The sequence below is a fragment of the Sminthopsis crassicaudata genome, chromosome 1 (assembly GCF_048593235.1).
Source record: "Sminthopsis crassicaudata isolate SCR6 chromosome 1, ASM4859323v1, whole genome shotgun sequence".
Classification (NCBI taxonomy): Eukaryota; Metazoa; Chordata; class Mammalia; order Dasyuromorphia; family Dasyuridae; genus Sminthopsis; species Sminthopsis crassicaudata.
In genome coordinates, this window is record NC_133617.1 from 660,284,905 (window position 1) to 660,305,445 (window position 20,541).

Sequence of the window (20,541 nt, forward strand, 5' to 3'; positions counted from 1 at the left end):
ATAATTAAAATTATCTATTTTGTGTTCAGTAAGGAACAAGTTCTTTGGCCACAAATTTTTTCCTTCTCCACTGATCTGAAAGGTAAACTATCCTTTGTTCTTCTAATGGGTTTTTAGATAAAGAGGAAACTGCTTGGGGTGGAGTCCCTTCCTGAGGCAGAGTCCAAGGAGGTTTTAAGTTTGAGGTTTCATCATCATTATCTACAGTTATTTTAAATGGAATTTTTTCTTTGTATCTCTTGTTGCTGGATTTTGTTGGCAATATATAAAAATGTTGATGATTTCTGTGGATTTATTTTGTATCCTTGCAATTTTGCTAAAGTTGTGAATTGTTCCTAGTAGTTTCTTAGTTTATTCTATAGGATTCTCTAAGTATACATCATATCATCTGCAAAGAATGATAATTTGGTTTCCACATTACCTACTCTAATTCCTTTAATCTCTTTTCTTCTCTTATTGCTAAAGGGAGCATTTCTAATAAAATATTGAATAGTAATGATGATACTGGGCAACTCCTGATCTTATTAGGAATAGTTCTAGTTTGTCCCCATTACATATGATGCTTAATGATAGTTTTAAACAGACACTACTGATCATTTTAAGGAAAACTCTATTCATTTCTTTACTCTCTAGTGTTTTTAATAGAAATGGGTGTTGGGTTTTGTCAAATACTTTTTCTGCATCAATTATTAAGATAATCATATGATTTTATTAGTTTGATTTTTGATAAAGTCAATTATACTAACAGTTTTCTTAATAATGAATCAGCCCTGCATTCCTGGATCATGATATATTATCCTGGGGATGAATTTATGTAATCTCTTTGCTGATATTTTATTTAAGATTTGTGCATCAACATTCATTAGGGAAATTGGTCTATAATTTACTTTCTCAGTTTTGACTCCACCTGGTTTCTATATCAACACCATATCTGTGTCATAAAAGGAATTTGGTAGGACTCCTTCTTTTCCTATTTTTTTCAAATAGTTTGTATACTATTAGAATTAATCACTCTTTAAATGTTTGGTAGAATTTACATGTAAATCCATCTGACCCTGGAGATTTTTTCTTAGGGAGTTAATTAATAGCTTCTTCTATTCTTTTTTTATAATGGGACTATTTAAGTAATTTATTTCCTCTTCTGTTAATCAGAGTAATCTATATTTTTGTAAGTATTCATTCATTTCCCTTAGATTATCAGATTTATTGGCATATAGTTAGGCACAATAACTCATAATTGTTACTCTAATTTCCTTTCCATTGGTGGACAGTTTTCATTTTTGATACTAACAATTTGCTTTTCTTCCTTTTTCTAATCAAATTCATTAAAGGTTTATCTATTTTGTTGTTGTTGTTGTGTTTTTTTTTTGTTTTGTTTTGTTTTTATAAAACCAACTTCTACTTTGGTATTAATTTAATAGTTTTCTTACTTTAAATTTTATTAATCTTTCCTTTTATTTTCAGAATTTCAAATGTGGTATTTAATTGGGTTTTTTTTTTTTTGTTCTTTTTCTAGCTTTTTAAAGTGCAAGTCCAATTCACTGATCTTCTATTTCTCTATTTTATGCAAGTAAGCATCTAAGGTTATAAAACTTCCCCTAAGAACTACTTTGGCTGCATCCCCATAAATTTTGGTATGTTGTTTCATTATGGTCATTCTCTTGGATGAAATTATTGTGTCTGATTTGTTGTTTCACTCACTCATTCTTTAGGATTAGATTACTTAGTTTCCAATTAATTTTTGGCCTATTTTCCCTTGGCCTTTTATTTCATGTAATTTTTACTGCATTGTGATCTGAGAAAAATGCATTTTCTATTTCTGTCTTTCTGCATTTGATTTTGAGGTTTTTATTCCCTAATGTAGCCTCTCCCTACAGCCTCTCCCTGATTGAAACAGACCTTTTCTGAAGTTTTTCCTAAGTATCTTCTTTTGGAAATTTGTTACACTCCAAATAATTGTGTGTTTTGTCACTCTAAAACCAGTTCAGGGGCTTGATCTGGTGTTGATCTGAGGAACACTAGGAGGAGCTCAGATAAAGACATGTCTGCTTTCCACCATCTTGGCTCTGCAACCCCCCTCCCCCATCCCTGCCATATATCTTTTCATTTTTATTTCATTCTTCTCATTAGATTTTCTAATGTTTGCATTTTTTGCATTACAATTTTGTCATAATTTTCAGAATCTACTGTTATAATAGAAAGTGTCCCTCCCTCCATATCAACCTCTCCTTTTCCCTCACTCTCAATAAATCAGTAAATCTATTGATTGTATCTGATTAAACTTATTGATTTTTTTTTCTTGAGTTTTAAATTCTTTTTTTTATTCCTTTGTAATTTTTCCTTCTTGGTTGTATTTTTCCTTATTTAGTTGGTTTCTATAGTATATTTTATTGTTTTTCTGGGGATATTATTGAATTTTTATATCTTTTATTTCTTCAGAGGATATTGACTACTTTGCTTTGTTGGAAAGTATTTGTCTACAGAAATGGTTTTAACTATTTGTTTAATTCTCTCTCAAATTTTATCTTCTTTATTGACCAATTGTGTATATGGGGATGAGTGGGGTAAGTTGTTAAAATGCTCCTTAGTCCTAAATATTTGTTTTCTGTCTCTAGTCCAAAAAAAATTGTACCCTTCATCCAGCCTTTGTAACCACTCTTTGCTCTTCCAGATCACTATGATTCTTCCTCTTTGAGGGTGGGAGGGAGGAAGTGAGAATTTAAGAAATTCTTATAACGAATTTAAACAAACCAAAAAAAAAAAAAAAAATCTAACCTCCACTATTAACTACCTATGTGACCTTGAAAATAATTTAAATTCTTTCCACTTCAGCTTTCTTATTTTAAAAATAAGGTCAACATGACCCCAAAGATTCCTTCTTTCCCCAAACAAATTATAACACAAATTTCCCCAATTCAAAATATAACAAAATAATGAAATTCATGAAATGGCACAAATGACCAAAAAGTTAAATTAGAAATAAAACAACAAAACTTCATCATGATAACCTTGCCAACTTCCCTTTGATATTATACATACCATATGAAGCAAATGTATGTTTTCTTATGTCTTAGAGAAAAAGACTCTGAAAGAGAGAACTATGGGACTCCAATGAGGAGATGTAAATAACCCTCTATGATTTCAATGTCACCTCCTTTGATACTTAAATATTAAAATAATCTCTGTTTGGTCACTAAGATTTCATAATCTTTATCATGTAAATCTCATTTAGACAAGAAAAACTCATTTTGTGCGGTGGATAAGTTCCCAGGAGCACTGACCTGGAATTAGAAGGGTCTTCCAAACTCTTGAAGAGTTGCATGCCAAATGATATTAGAGTCTCTATGGACTTTATTATGAGATCTTAAAGATTTCAACCATGAATCCTTTATAAAGAAAAGTATACTTCTGTAATGTATGAATAAACATGATCTGGCTTATCTCTTGTATACAAAAAATCCACAAATGAATCTTCAACAATCAAATTAATATATTTATGTTTCTTTACCATCAGTGTCCTATTGAATGAAATCTTGCATAAGAAGACTTCAACAGCTACCATATGTGAAGTATTCTTAGTAAAACTATTGTTATTGTTTTCAATGTTCAATTGTCCTTTTTTCTTTTTTTATTATTTTTAAATTTTTTTATTATCAATTTTATAATTATAATTTTTGACAGTACATATGCATGGGTAATTTTTTTTTTACAACATTATCCCTTGTATTCACTTCTTTTACAAATTTTCCCTCCCTCCCTCTACTCCCTCCCCTAGATGGCAGGTAATCCCATTGTATCTTGATACAATATATGTATGTGAATCCAAATTTCTTGTTGCACGATATGAATTGGATTCTGAAGGTAAAAGTAACCTGGGTAGAAAGACAATAGTGCAAACAGTTTATACTCAATTCCCAGTGTTCCTTTTCTGGGTGTAGCTATTTCTGTCCATCATTGATCAAGTGGAACTGAATTAGATCTTCTCTATGTTGAAGATATCCACTTCCATCAGAATACATCTTCATACAGTATCGTTGTTGAAGTCTATAATGATCTCCTGGTTCTACTCATTTCACTTAGCATCAGTTGATGTAAGTCTCTCCAAGCCTCTCTGTATTCAACCTGCTGGTCATTTCTTACAGAGCAATAATATTCCATAACATTCATCAACCATAATTTACCCAACCATTCTCCAATTGATGGGTATCCATTCATTTTCCAGTTTCTAGCCACTTCAAAAAGGGCTGCCACAAACATTTCCCTTCTTTTGTATTTCTTTGGGATATAAGCCCAGTAGTAGCACTGCTGGATCTAAGAGTATGCAAAGTTTGATAACTTTTTGGGCATAGTTCCAAATTGCTCTCCAGAATAGTTGGATTCTTTCACAACTCCACCAATAATGCATCAGTGTCCCAGTTTTCCCACATCCCCTCCAACATTCATTATTATTTTTTCCTGTCATCTTAGCCAATCTGATGGGTGTGTAGTAGTATCTCAGAGTTGTCTTAATTTGCATTTCTCTGATCAGTAGTGATTTGGAATACTCTTTCATATGAGTGGAAATAGTTTCAATAGTTTCAATTTCTTCATCTGAAAATTGTCTGTTCATATCCTTTGACCATTTATCAATTGGAGAAATTGTCCTTTTTTCTAATCACTGAAGATCTATTATTTGATGACATTCAGAATTTATGGTAAAGAAAATATGAATGATTATTTATGTTATGAGAGTTCATAGAAATCACTTTTTTATTCTTTTATTTTAATAATAACTTTTTAAAAAGTTATAAAGAAATAACATTTATCCTATTATTTTTATTTCTTGTTTTCACATTTGGTGACTGGATATCTGGAAAAAGTACTGTGTACCTGGGTTGCTTGGGAACATTAGTACATAAATGGGTTCTAGTAACAAATGGAGTTGAGGGGAAGGATATTCAATCTGAATGGACAGCTAGGTGGTATCGTGGAAAGAGCACTGGGGTTGAAATCATGAAAATTTATCTTTATGAATTAAACTCCAACCTCAAATACTTACTAGTTGTGTGACCCTGGGTAAACCACTTTCTCATCTTAGCTGAAAAAGCCAAATGAGGTCATGAGAGTCTGAAAGAACAGAAAAATGACTTAACAGAAACAAAATATGAAATCTGAAGCTTTTTTCCAAGACCAAAGAGAATACATTTCCTGTTTCCTACAAGAAGAGGTTAGGTTAAACAACACTGTCAATTATATGAATTTAGAATTTTGAGATGTTCAACTATATTATAATCATGTAACATCTTTTTTCTAGTGACAATAAGATCTCTTAGGATTCCTGTTTTTCTTTTCCTTATGTCTAGGCCTCCTGTTCTGACCTAAAAATGGTGCCCATAATTTTGAGACTGCCTCCCATATAACTACTAAGATCAATTAATGCATTCATTGTAAGCAGTAAAGACATGAGGGTAAAAGTAATGATAGTTTTGTGAAGGTATCCATCTTGTCAAAAAGATATGGTGCCCAAATTAAGACATATTTAATAATGGTTTGTTACAGAATAGGCAAGTCAGCTGAAGAACCACATAATTTGCTACATTTGCTTAAAACAATATTTTTGATTAATTAAAAATTCTTGGACTGATATTTCAAAGTTCCTGAAATATGCCATAACTGCATAATCCATCTCAGTGGAAAAGAACAATGAGCAAATCAATTCATGAATCAGAGTCCTGTTTATGCTTCTATTTAGGAGTCTTTTTTTTTTCATTGAATGGTTTTTGAGGTGATTAAAGGTGTTAGAAAATGAATGTTCACTGAGGCTGCATCTTCACTGAGCTTAGATCTTTGCTGTAAAAATGAAATATATACTTGTAAAAATTCAAACATGTCTTAATTTATTCATGTGCACTAATGGCCCTAATTATCACAGTTCATATTATTCAGAATTGGTTAACCTTGAAAATAGACATACTCATCATATACTGTCATGAATTTGTTCATTTTTCTTAGCTATTGGCGTTAGAGCTCAGCTAAAGAGTGCAAGCAGCAAACCATTTTCTATCACTAATGTACTTGAGGAGAGATAGAATAATACAAAGGATAGAGGGCTGGACTGGCCTGGAGTTGAGAAACCCTGAATTTAAGTTTCCCTCCCCCTTTGACATTTACTGATGGCATGATTCTGAGGAAGTCATTTACCTCCCTAAAAAATATCATAAATTGTAAGTTTCAGAACAGTGGATAATAGTAGATGGAGTTTCTTCTTCAGCAATTTCTTATGAGAATGAAAGCACATATCTAGACATCCGTCCAGCCAAAAAAAGCACCCCTCTGTAAAAAATCTAAGAGTTTAATATAATCATTCTAATATTTATTCTTTCTTTGAAGTTGAATAACCAAACCAGAACTTGAAACAGATGTAGTCCAACAGTCCTAAGGTCCTCTTCTAATGTAACATTAGGGGTTTTAAAATTAATGTAATTAGGAAGATTCTTTAACCTTCCCAAGATAGAAAAGTAACAGTTATTAAGTTTTAAAAAAAAGTTAACAGTTATTAACAGTTAATGGCAAACTCTATTTCTCTCATCTAAGGAGAATCCCTGATAAATATGAAAAGACATCACTGATTTGATAATTTTCAATCATGTAAACTGTGGAAGACTATCTTCTGGGTCATCAGGGAATGGTTATATGTATCACTGGAAAGAATACTCAAAGCAACAAAATAATATTATCTTTATAGTCTATCCATCAATAATCATTTATTAAGCATCTAGTTCAAGTGAAAGAAAATGTATTATAACAAGTTCTAATCCTCATCAGTAGTTATAAGTTTGGGAATAAATAACTCAAAACAAAAATTTAGCAAATATTACCAATATTACTTTCAAAAGCAGACAAATCATATTTCTGTTATTCAATGTACTTGCATTTATCTCAAGGAAGAAGTCATAGATGTAGTATAATAAAAAGGTTCATTTCTTTCTATTATTAGAAATTATTTGTTTAGACTGACTTTCTCCTTTATTTGGTCTCATGCCTCAGATTAAAGCAAAGATCTGGGTTCAGGAATTTCCCAGAAACCAGTACTCAGGAAGCAATACAAAAAAAAAAAAATCTATCATTATGAAGTGCAATGAATAGGCAAACAAAAACATAACACCAATATGCATTACATGGCAATATAAATAGACAAAAGTTCATTTTCACAAATTCAAGAAACTCACCTAATGGGAGAGGAAACACACTCAAAGTTGGACTTCAGGTAGCAAAATTATATACCCTAAGAATGGACTTGGGATAAAGTAACAGATGCCAAATATGGAAGAGGCCATTCCTAATATGATCCTGTTGTGGTAAAGATGCTCTGGGGGTCACTTAAGGATACCAGAATAGGGGAGTTTCTTTATCAGGATAGCAAATTAAGTTGAGTATCTAATGTTAACTAATGGTAATAGCAGAAGAAGGAACTAGCAGAGAATCCTGCAGCCAGTCAATAATTTCCCCTAGTCAGAAGCTGTAAGCCTTATCTGCCTGACCTTGTTCCACATAGACCTGAGCTCCAGGGGAAGGTTATCCCATGACCTCTATTTAGGAACAATATTGTGAAGAGCAGAAAAGCATTTATTAAGCACCTCCTGTGCTGCTATGCACGTTACAAATACAATCTTTTGGGACAGGTGCTATTATTATGCCGATTTCACAATTGAAGAAACTGAGGCAGGGAAGGATTAACTGACTCACCCAGGATCATAGTTAATAAATGTATGAGGTTGCATTTGAATTCAACTCTTCCTCTCATCAGGTCTAGCTTTCCATCCACTATAACCACCTAAATGCCACTAGTGCCTCCATTAAGAAAAAAAAAAAAAAAAAAAAAAAAAGAAGCAGCAAGCAGTATGAGCATTCAGTCAGATCTGCTGAATCTCTAGTTTCCCCCTTGCAGTGTCCTCTTATCCCCTTCACTTGGAGCATACTTCATTAGGATTTCTGCCAAGAGAATGGAAGATGAGAATGCTTTATCTCTTCAGGTTTATACACCAAATATTATTCTTATATAAAAATTAATAGAGGATGGAGGATAATGAAAGAGGAGGAGACTCTTTCAATGTACACTGAATATCAGTTAATAATATGTATCAGACCAGTCAGATAATATAGCATTAATTACAACTGTGGTTGGTTGGCCCTGATTACTGATCAACAACTCAGACATCCAGTAATATTTTCCCATGTTCTATAATTGTCAATCAAAGCAACAAGCATTTATTAAGCTTTTACTGTGTGCCAAATGCTATTCTGAGTGATTCTACAATCCCGATTATACAATATTCTTGCATAACATCCAAGGATTGATGACATATAAATACCAGTCTGTACATAAAGGAAACATTTTACCATTATGTATTAAATGAATAGTTACCTAAATGCTTAAAAAAAACTTTAAGTATCAATAAAAATTAAATAGTTTATGTCAACTCTGGTATCAGGTCAAGGGTCTATTTAGAAATGAAGAATAATCAACATTAGCTGAGTTTTCATTCTTAGTACAATGAAATAAATTGGAATGTGACATAAGCCATCTTTTAATAATAGCTCCAAGCTGAACTGAAACAAAGTAATCACAATTCTATAGGAATTTTAGCTGGTACATCAATTTAATTAGAAACATTCCAATTTTTGAGATAGTATGCAAGTTTTTCACTAAGAACTTTTATAACTTTAGTTTGAATATATTTGAATAAATTCTCCTCATCTTATAAATCATTCACTTGGTTTTAAATATACAATCATATGACCTTCAAAATACTTAATCTGGCCAAAACTTCTGTCAAAAGTAAAAGGATTTACTTTTTCTTTGAAAATCCTTGGCATTCAGAAAATATGACTTGTTCTTTGTAGCTTTAAGGTAGAATGAGTCCACACAGCATTTGAAAATAGGGCATGTAAACTTTAACAATGAATTAAAGCCATACTTACCCAGAGGTCATTTATCCAACAACTTCAAACATATAGAATGCACTTCTCTTTTATTGGGAATTGGAAAGTCACTTATTCATTTCCTTATCACAGCCTTCTGCTGTTCAGGACAGATGGCTAACAGACTTCTTGATCTTTTAAGCTCGCTTCTGCCTTTACAACTGAAGTGGCTTCATAGGGATGCTGGAACTGTTCCTACTTTCATTCCACCCCTGAATTTCCCCTTGAACACAAAATATTGAGGGTCTTCCTCTCCTAGATTGATTCTTTTATGAAGGCAAAATTCTTACCCATTCTTTAATTACTGAATGGACATTGTTTCAGACAAACTGAGATCTGGAAAAGAACTTAGCTTAAAAAGGCCAAGGTCTCCTACTGCATTTGGAGCCATCACCAGTCATCTTGACCTATATCTTGGCAATGAACTCTGATGCCTCTGGAGGGGAGAGTCTGGCTAAGGATTTTGCACAGTCCTGATTCACTTAAATCCAATTCACTTGCAAGTCAAGGCATCTCCTCAAGTCCTCTTTGAGAATAAAGGATTAAAAAAAAAAAAAGTGCCCTAGTTTGGTTGTTTGAAAATACATTCTGTGGTAGATCTTAACCCTCACTTAATCACTTAATCCCCTTTCTGGATTTCATATTTATTTACATGCCTAAACTAAATTCTAACTTTCCCCTCTTTATATTCTCACTGAATAAGAAAGAGGAGACACTTTTCTTTCCAGTTTTCACTTCTGCCACCTTTTGGCTGCAGATCAAAACCGTTATTTTACCAACTCCTATCTTTCTAAGTCAGTTCTATATTTTTTACTAACAGTTTACTTCTAACTAGCTTTTCTCATCGTTGAGGGAATTCACTTCCTTGTTTCCTTGAACTGAACCTCCCATTATTATTTCTCTTTTCTCTCACTAAAGCAATTGTATTTTTTTTTTCCTAGATGAGTAAGAAATCCCTGAAGAGGTTTAGTGCGATGGTACTATGGCATTGTCAGGTCTATGTTTAAAGAATATTAATTTGGCAGATTAAAAGGATGGATTAGGACACTGAGTTAGGGAGATCAATTAGAAAGCTATTACAGTAGTAGTACAAATGAAAGATGATGATAGCATGTAAAAGGATAGACTAGTCGACTCGAATATGTTCAGAGAAAAGATATATAAGGAAAGGTTAGTGTGTGATGAGATGGACGTTGAGGGCTTATCTAAATGTTTTATTTCTCCCAAAACTAAGCACTGTGCTCTGAGCGCTGTAAGCTCTAAATGAATCTTGAACAAATGCAATCAACAAAATAACCGTTTGCTCACATCCATTGGTTTTGCTAAAGACAGTGTCCCTTCATGCTTCATCTCTGACACATGTGCTGGGCTTACTATTTGTCCTATATTCAAAATATATTGGATTTTAACCCTAAAAATAAAGGTGTTGTATAAGCGAAAATTTGTCAAATGTATTCATGAAATTACAAATATATTAATACCAATGCTGTTTCCTCTCAGTAAATGTGGCATTTTTCAATGTAACCTAAAAAAAAGTCCCACCGTATGTTATTTGGGTTAATTATTTCCATAGTCACATGAATCTTCCAATAGTTTCTATTCTTGTCAGCAAACCTTATAAAAAGTCAACATGAGTATAAGCTATTATGCCAAAAATGAACTCCTGGTGTCTACAGCTAAAATAGACTGCTACAATAAACTCACTTGGCAAAAATAAAATAAAATAAAATAAAAATAAAAAAGACTTGCAAGTGTTCCATGGAGCTTTAATTAGAAAAGGGTTTTTGTTCATTTTTTATATATTAAGATTTAAGAAAACTGAAAAATAATTCCCAGACACTCTGAATGCTTCTATATTATATGGACAAAAAACGCAAAATAGCTTAATAATAGCTTGCCCTTAAAGTCAGCAAAGGGATTAACTTAAACATCTGGGATTTCCCAATAGAGCTGTGTTTAAGGATTGAGTATGATTGCAGTGGGCACATCTTTATTCATTAGCAGGGACCACATCTCACCCCTGGGTAGCTCTCTGGGACCAAATTTATTTGTTTATCTATTTATCTAGTGCTATCTAAGTGCTCATCCAATCTAATTAGCCTAATTTCACTACCCAATTCAGCAGGAGGAGGACATAAAGCCTCCTCATCTCCCTCTCCATTGGAGCCTTTTATTGACTCAATAGTGCTGATTTAGTGAGTCTTCTCAGAGAAAGAATTTTCTGGCCCTATGTGACAGGCTTGGGCAAAGTTAGCCTTGAATTTCTGCTATAAATATTTGAATGTGAATTCTTTTGAAGCAGATGAAGAGTTCTAATCTCACTATTTATCAGGATATAAGAGCTTAAAGTGGAGGAGACTGCATAATTCCTTCCCATTAAAACACTGTTCTTTACTTTTGAATTCTGGAAGGAGGAAGAAGGGGATAAGAAGAAGAAAGAAAAGAAACAATGAGAAGGTGAAAAGATGAAAAGAAAAGGGAAGATGTTTTGAAACAGTATATAATTACTAAGATGTGAGAGAGAAAAATTGAAATCATCAAAAGGACACATCCTTTCCTCTCGTTCTTTCTACAACTTTTGTCCAGACTTATAAGGGTTGAAATTCATGAATTTCTTGGTGCAAGTATGCATTTGAAGGGAAGGAGCAGGGTTGGGAGAGGAGGGAAAGGGGGGAATGAGAGAAGAGAAGAGAAGAGAAGAGAAGAGAAGAGAAGAGAAGAGAAGAGAAGAGAAGAGAAGAGAAGAGAAGAGAAGAGAAGAGAAGAGAAGAGAAGAGAAGAGAAGAGAAGAAAGAGAAGAGAAGAGAAGAGGAAGAGAAGAAGAAGAGAAGAGGAAGAGAAGAGAAGAGAAAAGGGAAAGGTATGAAGAGAAGGAAAAGGAAAGGAAGGGAAGATGCAAGTTTTCCTATTTCCAAAGTCTTGCAAGCTTTGACTCTTATTCTCAAATGAACATAGACTTAGAGCTCAAAGAAATATTACAGATGAGGAGACTAAGGTTCGAAGATGTTAAGTGATTTGCCCAGTCACTCAGCCTAGTTTCTGAGGAAGAATTTGAATTCAGGTCTTCTCAATGTCAAGTCAAACACTCCAGCTACTATGTCATTTGGCTGCTCTAACATCTATTCAGCCAATTCTTTTGTTTTTAACTTTGAAACATCTCTCATCAATCCTTTTTCTTCCCTTGCCTACTGCTTTTATCCTTATTCATCTCCTACCTGAATTATGCAATCATTTCCCAGCAAGGTTCTCTATCAATAAACTTTCCCCATTCAAATCCATTATATTTATCTAACTGAAATATAACTTATCTAACCAACATCAGATTTATTTAGCTGAAATATTTTTATTATATCATATCCTGCTCATGATCTTGTTTTGTACTCTCATTACCTAAAAGGAAAAAAAACCCTAAATTTTGCACTATGGTTTTTAAAGCCCTTTATTATCTGGAACCACAATAATCAGAATTAACACTTTATATTCCCCAACAAAAATTCTCCACTTCAACAAATAAAATCTGCTTGCTCTCAGATCATACAGAAGGTTTGTTCCCATCTCTATACCTTTGCTCATATGGCTTTCACTTCTAGAATACCTGCTTTTCTTCTCTTTATTTAAAAATAAATTTTCTTCAAGCCCTAATTCATTCATGACTATTCTAGGACATTATAGATCTAATATCTGCAAGCTCTGATTGTACTTATTGTCTATATTTCAGCTTCTTAAATTGTGATTCACAACACAATATGGGATTTTGTAGCTGAATGTGGGAGTTGAAAAGTTATGATTTATTATCAGCAAATGTGGTATACCTATTTTATATAGCTAATATGCCTAAGGTCATGTAAAAATTCATCAGGCAAAAAAGGGGTTGTAAGTGTAAAAAGTTTAAGAAGCCCTCATTTAGACCACTTGGCCTTATTTTATATGTTGTCTTATATTGTTTTTTTAACTGCTACATGTTTGAAATTCTTGCCTTCCCTAATACTAGGTTCTTAAATTTGGAGACTGGATTTTCTATTACCTGCACAAATCCTATGGCAATCTACAGGGTATAGAGTAGGTGCTAAATAAATTCTTTTTTGTTTTGTTTTGTTTTGGTTTGGTTTGGTTTGGTTTGGTTTTTGTTTTGCTGAGGCAATTGGGGTTAAGTGACTTGCCCAAAGTCACACAGCTAGGAAATGTTACCTGTATGAGACCAAATTTGTACTCAGGTTCTCCTGACTTCAGGGCTGGGTCTCAATCCACTTAAATGGATTTTATATATATATATATATATATATATATATATATATATATATATATATATATATATATATATATATATATATATATATATATATATATATATATATACATACATATATATGTATATATATATAATGAATTTATTAAATTCTTAATAAATTATCTTATTTTGAGTCTTAATTTTTCCTTTGGACTCCTGTCCAAATGGAATTTGAACCGGATCCAAGTAGAATCAAAATTTCCATACAAAGAAATGTTTCTGTTTTTAAATCATCCAACCTTACCCTCATTTTACACAATAACTAACTTGCATTTCTTGCTTGCAGAGTAAATAAATTTTCTTTTAATGTTATTGGGTTTTTGCTTCTCTTCTTCTAGTTTGTTCTTCCTTTATGCCTTTATGATATTTTCATTCCCAACCTTTCTTTTGTTTCTTTGTTGAGACTTTAATTATTTCAGATTCAAATTTTTCTATCTTGCTCATTATTTTTACTATGTAGGACATAAATTCTACCCTCAGGGTTCTCATTTCTCTTTTAAACTACTCAAGAACAGTGTATGGTGCTTGCATGTTCTTCTCAAATTCTATGCTGGTCTTTGGGTCTTTTTCCTTTGTTTTGAAATATTTATTCATAAATGCCTGAACTTACACCTGGAAACCATACTTCTTTCTGCAATTAGTGTTTTCTCTGTTGATTTATCTGTGTATGTTCAAGATCTTTGAGTTATCTTCTTCACATCTTTGGTCATTTCAGTCTATTTTTTGACTCTCACTTCCTTTCCTCCAATGGTGATTTCTCTGGGAGCCAGATCACAAAGTATCTTAGTCTCCTCCCAAACTGAGTGATTCAATCTAGGTCTCTGACTCACATTTAGCTGGCCAGAATAGGCCCCATATAGATTGCTGACTGCTATCCCTCAGGCACTGGATGTTAAATATCCACCCATACTACCTTGTCCTGCCACAATATCTTGTTTTGTTCCCTCTGTCCTCTGGCACATTACCTGCTGCCATGCTGGTGCTATGGTTGGTTTTTGTACTTTGGATCTGAAGCTGTGGGAGGAAATATGGATTCTGCCCTTTCCCTCTGTTCCTGGATCTCCTACAGAGATCTTTTGCCTCCCAGAATTCTGTATGCAACCTTCATTTTAGAAGTCTGGAGCTCTGCCCTGTCTATCTTGGCCCAAGCAGACTTTCTCAGCTGGGAGCTGAGCTCTCCATTGTACAGGATAGAGAAAGAAGAGATCCAGATGTAAAGTTGTTTTAGGATCCTATGGGTTGGCTAATAAAGCCCCACTTTCAGTAGTGTTGAGCATGGGGGACAGATACCGAATGAGCTCAATGTAGATGTCAGTTCTTGGATTGTGCTTGTGTCTGTGTCTGGGTATGTATGTGGATTTTAACCTTATTTTGGATTCCAGATATCCCAAATTGTGGAGACAACTGAAGTTTCTTAAGAGCATAATTTCTCACATGGGTCTAGTCCCCTGACTTATTCATCATGTGACCTAGAAAAGATATGTAAGGTATAGGATTTTATTTGATCCTTACAACACTCTATGAAGTGGATGATGCTGGTATTATTAAACCCATTTTACAGAAGAGGCAACTGAGATTTAGAGTAGTTAAGTGACCCCGTCATGGTCATAATACTAGCAAGTGTCAGAGACAGGATTCAAAGGTTTCTCCTATCACCTTTCTAGTAACTCCTTCTTATACCCCACACACACACACACACATACAGCAAAAGAGAGAAAATTACTAATGTAGACCAGAGCTAGAAATGGAGCATGATTGTGGCAAGAAATAAATATTTTTCAAACTGAATATTATAAAGAAATGTCATAAAAATTGAGATTATGCTTGTACAAAATCTGTTTACAGATAATATTAATAATATTATTATATTTATATAGTAACTACTATATAGTACTCCAAGTTTTTCATACAAATAATATCTCATTTTATGCTCACAACAATCCTGCAAGAAAGATGCTATTAGTATCCCCATTTTAGAGATGAGGAAACTGAAGCAAATCAAAGTCAAATTGATTGTGTGATCCAGAGTCACACAATATAGCGAGTGTCTGAGGCTGAATTTGAAGTCAGAGTTTCCTAACTCCAGACCTAACACACTCTATCCATTGTAATACCTACATGCCTTAGGTTACAGCCACACATCTGGTTAGCTCAATTTTTTCCTACTTTTATTTCTTAGCCATTATTTTTCTACATCATTTCCCACCATCACCTCCATTCATATCATCCCTTAATATTTCTATTATGATATAGGATCTTAGAATTTAGAGAATGAACACAATTTAAGGATCATCTGGTTTATTACAAAGGAGAAAACTGAGATTTAAAGGAAAGAAACAAATTATATAATAGCAGAGTAAGGACTCAGATCCATATTACCACTCTGGACCTCATGTTCTTTCTATTATGTTACAATTTTATTTGCCTTCCTTTGTAATTATTTAATCAGCAAGTTATTTTGAGGGTTCACTATGTATCAGGCACTGTGCTAAACTATATAGATACAAAAAATAGTTCCTATCCTCAGGGAGTTTGCTTTCTGATGGAGTGAACAACATAAATATGTGTGCATGTAAGTTATTTACAGAGTGAATGGAAGATGAACTTAGAGGGAAAGATGCTAGCAGTTGGGAAGACTGGGAAAAACACCCTATAGAAGGTGATGCTTGGAATGAAGTCATGAAGAAAACCAGGTATTCTAAGGAGCTTGAGATAGGAGAGCATTCCATGGGGAATAGCCAGTATAAAGGCAGAGAACCAAATGAGGAACAGTAAGTAATTAATTATGTCTGGATATGTGTGAAGAGGAGTAACAGCTTAAGAGACTAGAAAAATAGGAAGAGTACAGGTTACGGAATGCAGGAATATGTTTGGTCCTGGAGTAAATGGAAATGACTGAATTTGGAGCAGTGGAGGAGTAACATGGTCAGAACTATGCTATATGAAGAATAGATTGGTGTAGGGAGATTTGAGACAGGTTCACCAATGAAGGTGCTATTATAATAATGGAGAGTAATAAGGGTAATGGTAATATGAATGGACAAAATGAGACATAGATAAAGAATGTGGAGGAGACAAATATGATCAGATATATGAGGTGAGTGAGAAGAACTGAGGATAACACAGGGGTTTGGAACCTGAGTGACTGGGAAAATGGTGGAACTCTTGATAATAATAGAAAAGTTCAAAAGGAAAGAAGTTTGAGGAAAATATAATGAGGTCTATTTTAGAAATTTTGGGTCTCTCAGGTAAAACAAAGTAAGGGAAGAAGTAACTTGTTGTCTCTTTTAAAGTAGACAGTGTTAAGTCATGGAATATTGCAAAAAATGTTGAATTTGCTTGAAAGATTGACTGGTTTTGCTGAATTATTTTATTTTTATTCTTTGCTATAAAAGGCAGTTTTCTGAGAGTGAGGAAGAGGGGAGAATGTTCTAAGAAATGAAGTCAAATTCCCAAATATAAACTATAAAGAGATATAGAAAGAAGAAACTATGTGTATCTAGAAAAAAGAGCTGATAAATAGAAGTGTGTGTGTGTGTGTATAATATATATATACATATATATATACAGATTTCAGTTTTGTGTGCAATTTTTTTTGTTGTACATGAGTGCATGTATATATACATATAATATATAAGAATGTTAAGAGAAACAACCTCTGACAAAAGACAGTACTTCCATTAAAATCTCAGACCTATCTTAGGTTTTTTTGTTTGTTTATTTGTTTGTTTGTTTTACTTAACAACAACAATTAACATTTATATTTCACTTACTATGCACCAGGCATTATATTAAATGCTTTACAATTATTGCCTCATTTGATCTTCCGAATCCCCCTATTAGCTAGATGCTATTATTATCCTCATTTTATATATAAGAAAACTGAGGCAAACAGAAGTATTAAGTCACTGGCACAGAGATGGTAAATGTCTAAGACTGATTTGAATTCAGATCTTCCTATTTCTACATCTAAGTATTCTATCTACTGTACCACCTAACTATCTTTCTACTAAGCCTGATCAATAGAACTGTGGGGAGAAGCCCCTTCCTACTACAGACATGTTTCTCCCTCTAACCCCTTCCCCTTCCTTTACTCTTACCCCTCAATTACTTCCAATAGTAAGCTCAAAGATTTTCTATATTTAAGTGTTGAAGCCTATGTCCACCCCAGACCCACCACCCAGCCCAGCCCACCACTGACTCCACCACTTTTACCAGTGTAGAAACTGGAGGAGGATGTCAGAAACTCTTATATTGGGTCACTAAGATGATCAAGTCTGGGTATAAATGCTGTGGACCTCTGTTAAGAGTGGATCTCCTCACTAATTAGCCCATTTGGATTCATAACCATTAATTGGAAATAACCCCAGTGTACTCCAGAGAGAAAATTATGCATGCAGCTACGTTCACTAACTCTTAGCCTTTTAATCTTTATTGCCCTTTCTTATTTTACAAAGACTGAGAGAGTCAGCATCTTAAGATTGTGCCTCCTTCCTAGTTTCCTCCTTTGACTTGCTTTAAACTTTCTGGATTAAACAATTTCATTAACAGCCTTACTCTTCCCAGTCCACAAAACAGTCCCTCCAGCAGAACTATTCAGGGAGTTCAGAGCAATAAATTGAAGATTGGGCAATTACAATAGCCCCCTTTTGGCTCCATTAAAATGTACTCACCATCAAATTTGACAAACTCCTGGTATAGTTTACTCTTATAAAAATGTATCCCTAGGACAAAGCTTTTTGAATTATCTTGTAGCAAGCAGTTAGATAACATCTGTACTCTACCTTCCTAAGAGAAAGATACAATGTAAAGTTGAAGTTTGCTGTTAAGTATATATGAGAAAAGCTATTATTCAACAACTGAATAATGTAAACAAGAATTCAAGAGTGGGAGACATGAGTATTGTCTTAAAGGAAATTAAAAGGGGCTTTTTAGAGTAAAAAAAGTGAAAAATTAATAAGGAACACTCCCCTATGTTCCTGAGCACTATTCTCTACATCCCTGAAGGGCACACACATTAATCATAGAATTTTGTGCAGAAAAAGAGATCTTAGGGATCATTTATTCCAAGTAGCTCATTTTACAGATGAGGAGACTAGGGCTCCAGGAGATATGATAACTCCTAAAAGATACATAAGAATAAGTTGCAGAGCTTGGACTCATGGAAATGTACGTGATTGATACTTTTCCCAGGGAGGTAAATCACTATTGCCCTGGCCCTGCTGTGAACCACTGAGTAAATGTGTTGTTTACATTTAGAAACAGCTTTGTAGGGAGAGAGATGATAGGAATGGCTTCTTCCCTGCCAAAACTTTTTGGAGAAGAAAGACTAAGAGCACCTGCCACCATTTTTGTTTAGGAGGAAGACCAGACAGAACAAATCTTCACCCAAGGACTATCTACTAAGAAGCCTAACTGCCCTAGTGTTTAGAACCAGTAACCTAGGAGAGATCAGTTTATAGACAAGGAGACTCCCATATAGAATGTCTGCAATTGTGTTCAAAGTCCTTTCCAAAGCTGGGCATCTATAATTTCAAGATGTAGGAGAACGCCATAAATGAGAATTTTAAACTAGAAAGGATAGCTTCCCTTGCAGAGAGTTCTAGAACTAAACACTGGCCATTAATAGAGGCTGATGGTATGATAAAAATGATAATAACTATCAGAGGATATTTCTGCACATCCTACCTATCTATGTGAACTTAAGCCATTTAATGAAATGAACACTGAAATTCAGGAGACATAAAAGGAATAAACAAATAAATTAGTACTTTCCTATCTTCATGAAGCTTATATTCTCATTAGGCAAGATAGTACATATATGAAAGTGATGGTTAAAATAAGGATGTTTTGATCTTGGAAGTCAAAGAGATAGTGAGTAGAATAATCTTTCAGTTCATTGACAGACTTAACTCCAGAAGTTACGGCAATACTAATTTGATTTCATATCTTTGGACAAGGAATTGGGTTATATGGGGAGATGTGTAGGAAAAGATCAGAAATGATCTCAATAAAAGGAATTCTTGAATTTGATACAATTATGATATGGTGAGATCTCAGCAATCGGTACAATTTTTAATTTGTTACATTCACATTTTTATAGAATGTTTGCTCTAGTGTATAAGACTAGCTGGTAAGAAGAATTAAGCTAAAAGGCTATAAAGATGGCAGGTTTCCTCCCTGAGAAATTACTGCAACACAAGTGAAGTGTTTGGCCTTGGCAAAAACAGTAATCTTTGAGTGTTCTGAGCTATTCCCCCATGTGTCTGTCCTTGGAGTCTCTCCTCACCACAACTGATTTAATGATAAGCTGAGTATCAAAATTTACTGACGGGTATGTATGTGTGTGTGTGAGAGAGACAGACAGACAGACAGATATAGAGAAAGGATTCAGAAACAGCAGAAACAAAGAGACAAAGAGACAGAGAGAGAGGAAGAGAGAAACAGAGACAGACAGACAGAAATAGACAGAGAGATACATACACAGAGGAAGGATTCAGAAAGAGAAGAGACAAAGACAAAGAGAGAGAGAAAATGAGAGAGAAAGAGAGAGACAAAGGCAGACAGACACACATAGACAGAGAAAGGATTTAGAAAAAGAGACAGAGACAGAGAGAGACACACACAGATTAGAAAGAGACAGAGAAATAGAGAGACAGAGACAGAGGCAGACAGACAGATAGAAAGGAATCTTATAAAAGGGAAACAGGAGTTCAGTAAATATAAACACCTCCCCAAACTAGGTTCAGCCCCTTTCATTTGATATTAATTCTGCTCAGCATGCAAATACCACAAACTATACCAAACACACAGGCCCTAGGGGAGATCTGTTGAAAAAGTGAGTCTACATGCATTTTGTTGATTTTATGATATCTGTACAGCAGGAATCCACTGATCCATTTAAGATGTTTACTCCCATTGAATTCTCTTGTGCAAAAGATTCCCCATTCACTAAGAAGGAAGAGATTACCCCCCAATGTGGAATGTCTATAATTGCTTGCTTTTCTTATCCCACCCTATAGATTTATATCATGGGCTGATCATAAATCTGTCCTTGGAAAGAGTAGAATTTAATTTAATTGCCAATTACATACTGAAAATGGGCTGCTTATAAATAAGCTTTTTATGATGGTACCTTTGGCTAATGCTGCTTATGGGGAGAGGGAATGCTTTGGATTCTTCACTGAATTCCTAGTTCATGGTGCATGACCCAGCACAGAGCACTAAAATTAAACAACATGATGTGACAGGGTTGGTTTTTTTTTGTTTGTTTGTTTGAAGCTGCAGCAGTG

At 34.0% G+C, this 20,541-nt stretch overlaps 1 protein-coding gene across 1 annotated transcript in view; it reads left to right on the plus strand.

The window, feature by feature from the left end:
• Positions 1-20,541, plus strand: part of GRIN3A (glutamate ionotropic receptor NMDA type subunit 3A) — a 202,088-nt gene that overhangs the window by 37,253 nt on the left and 144,294 nt on the right. The window lies entirely within an intron of this gene.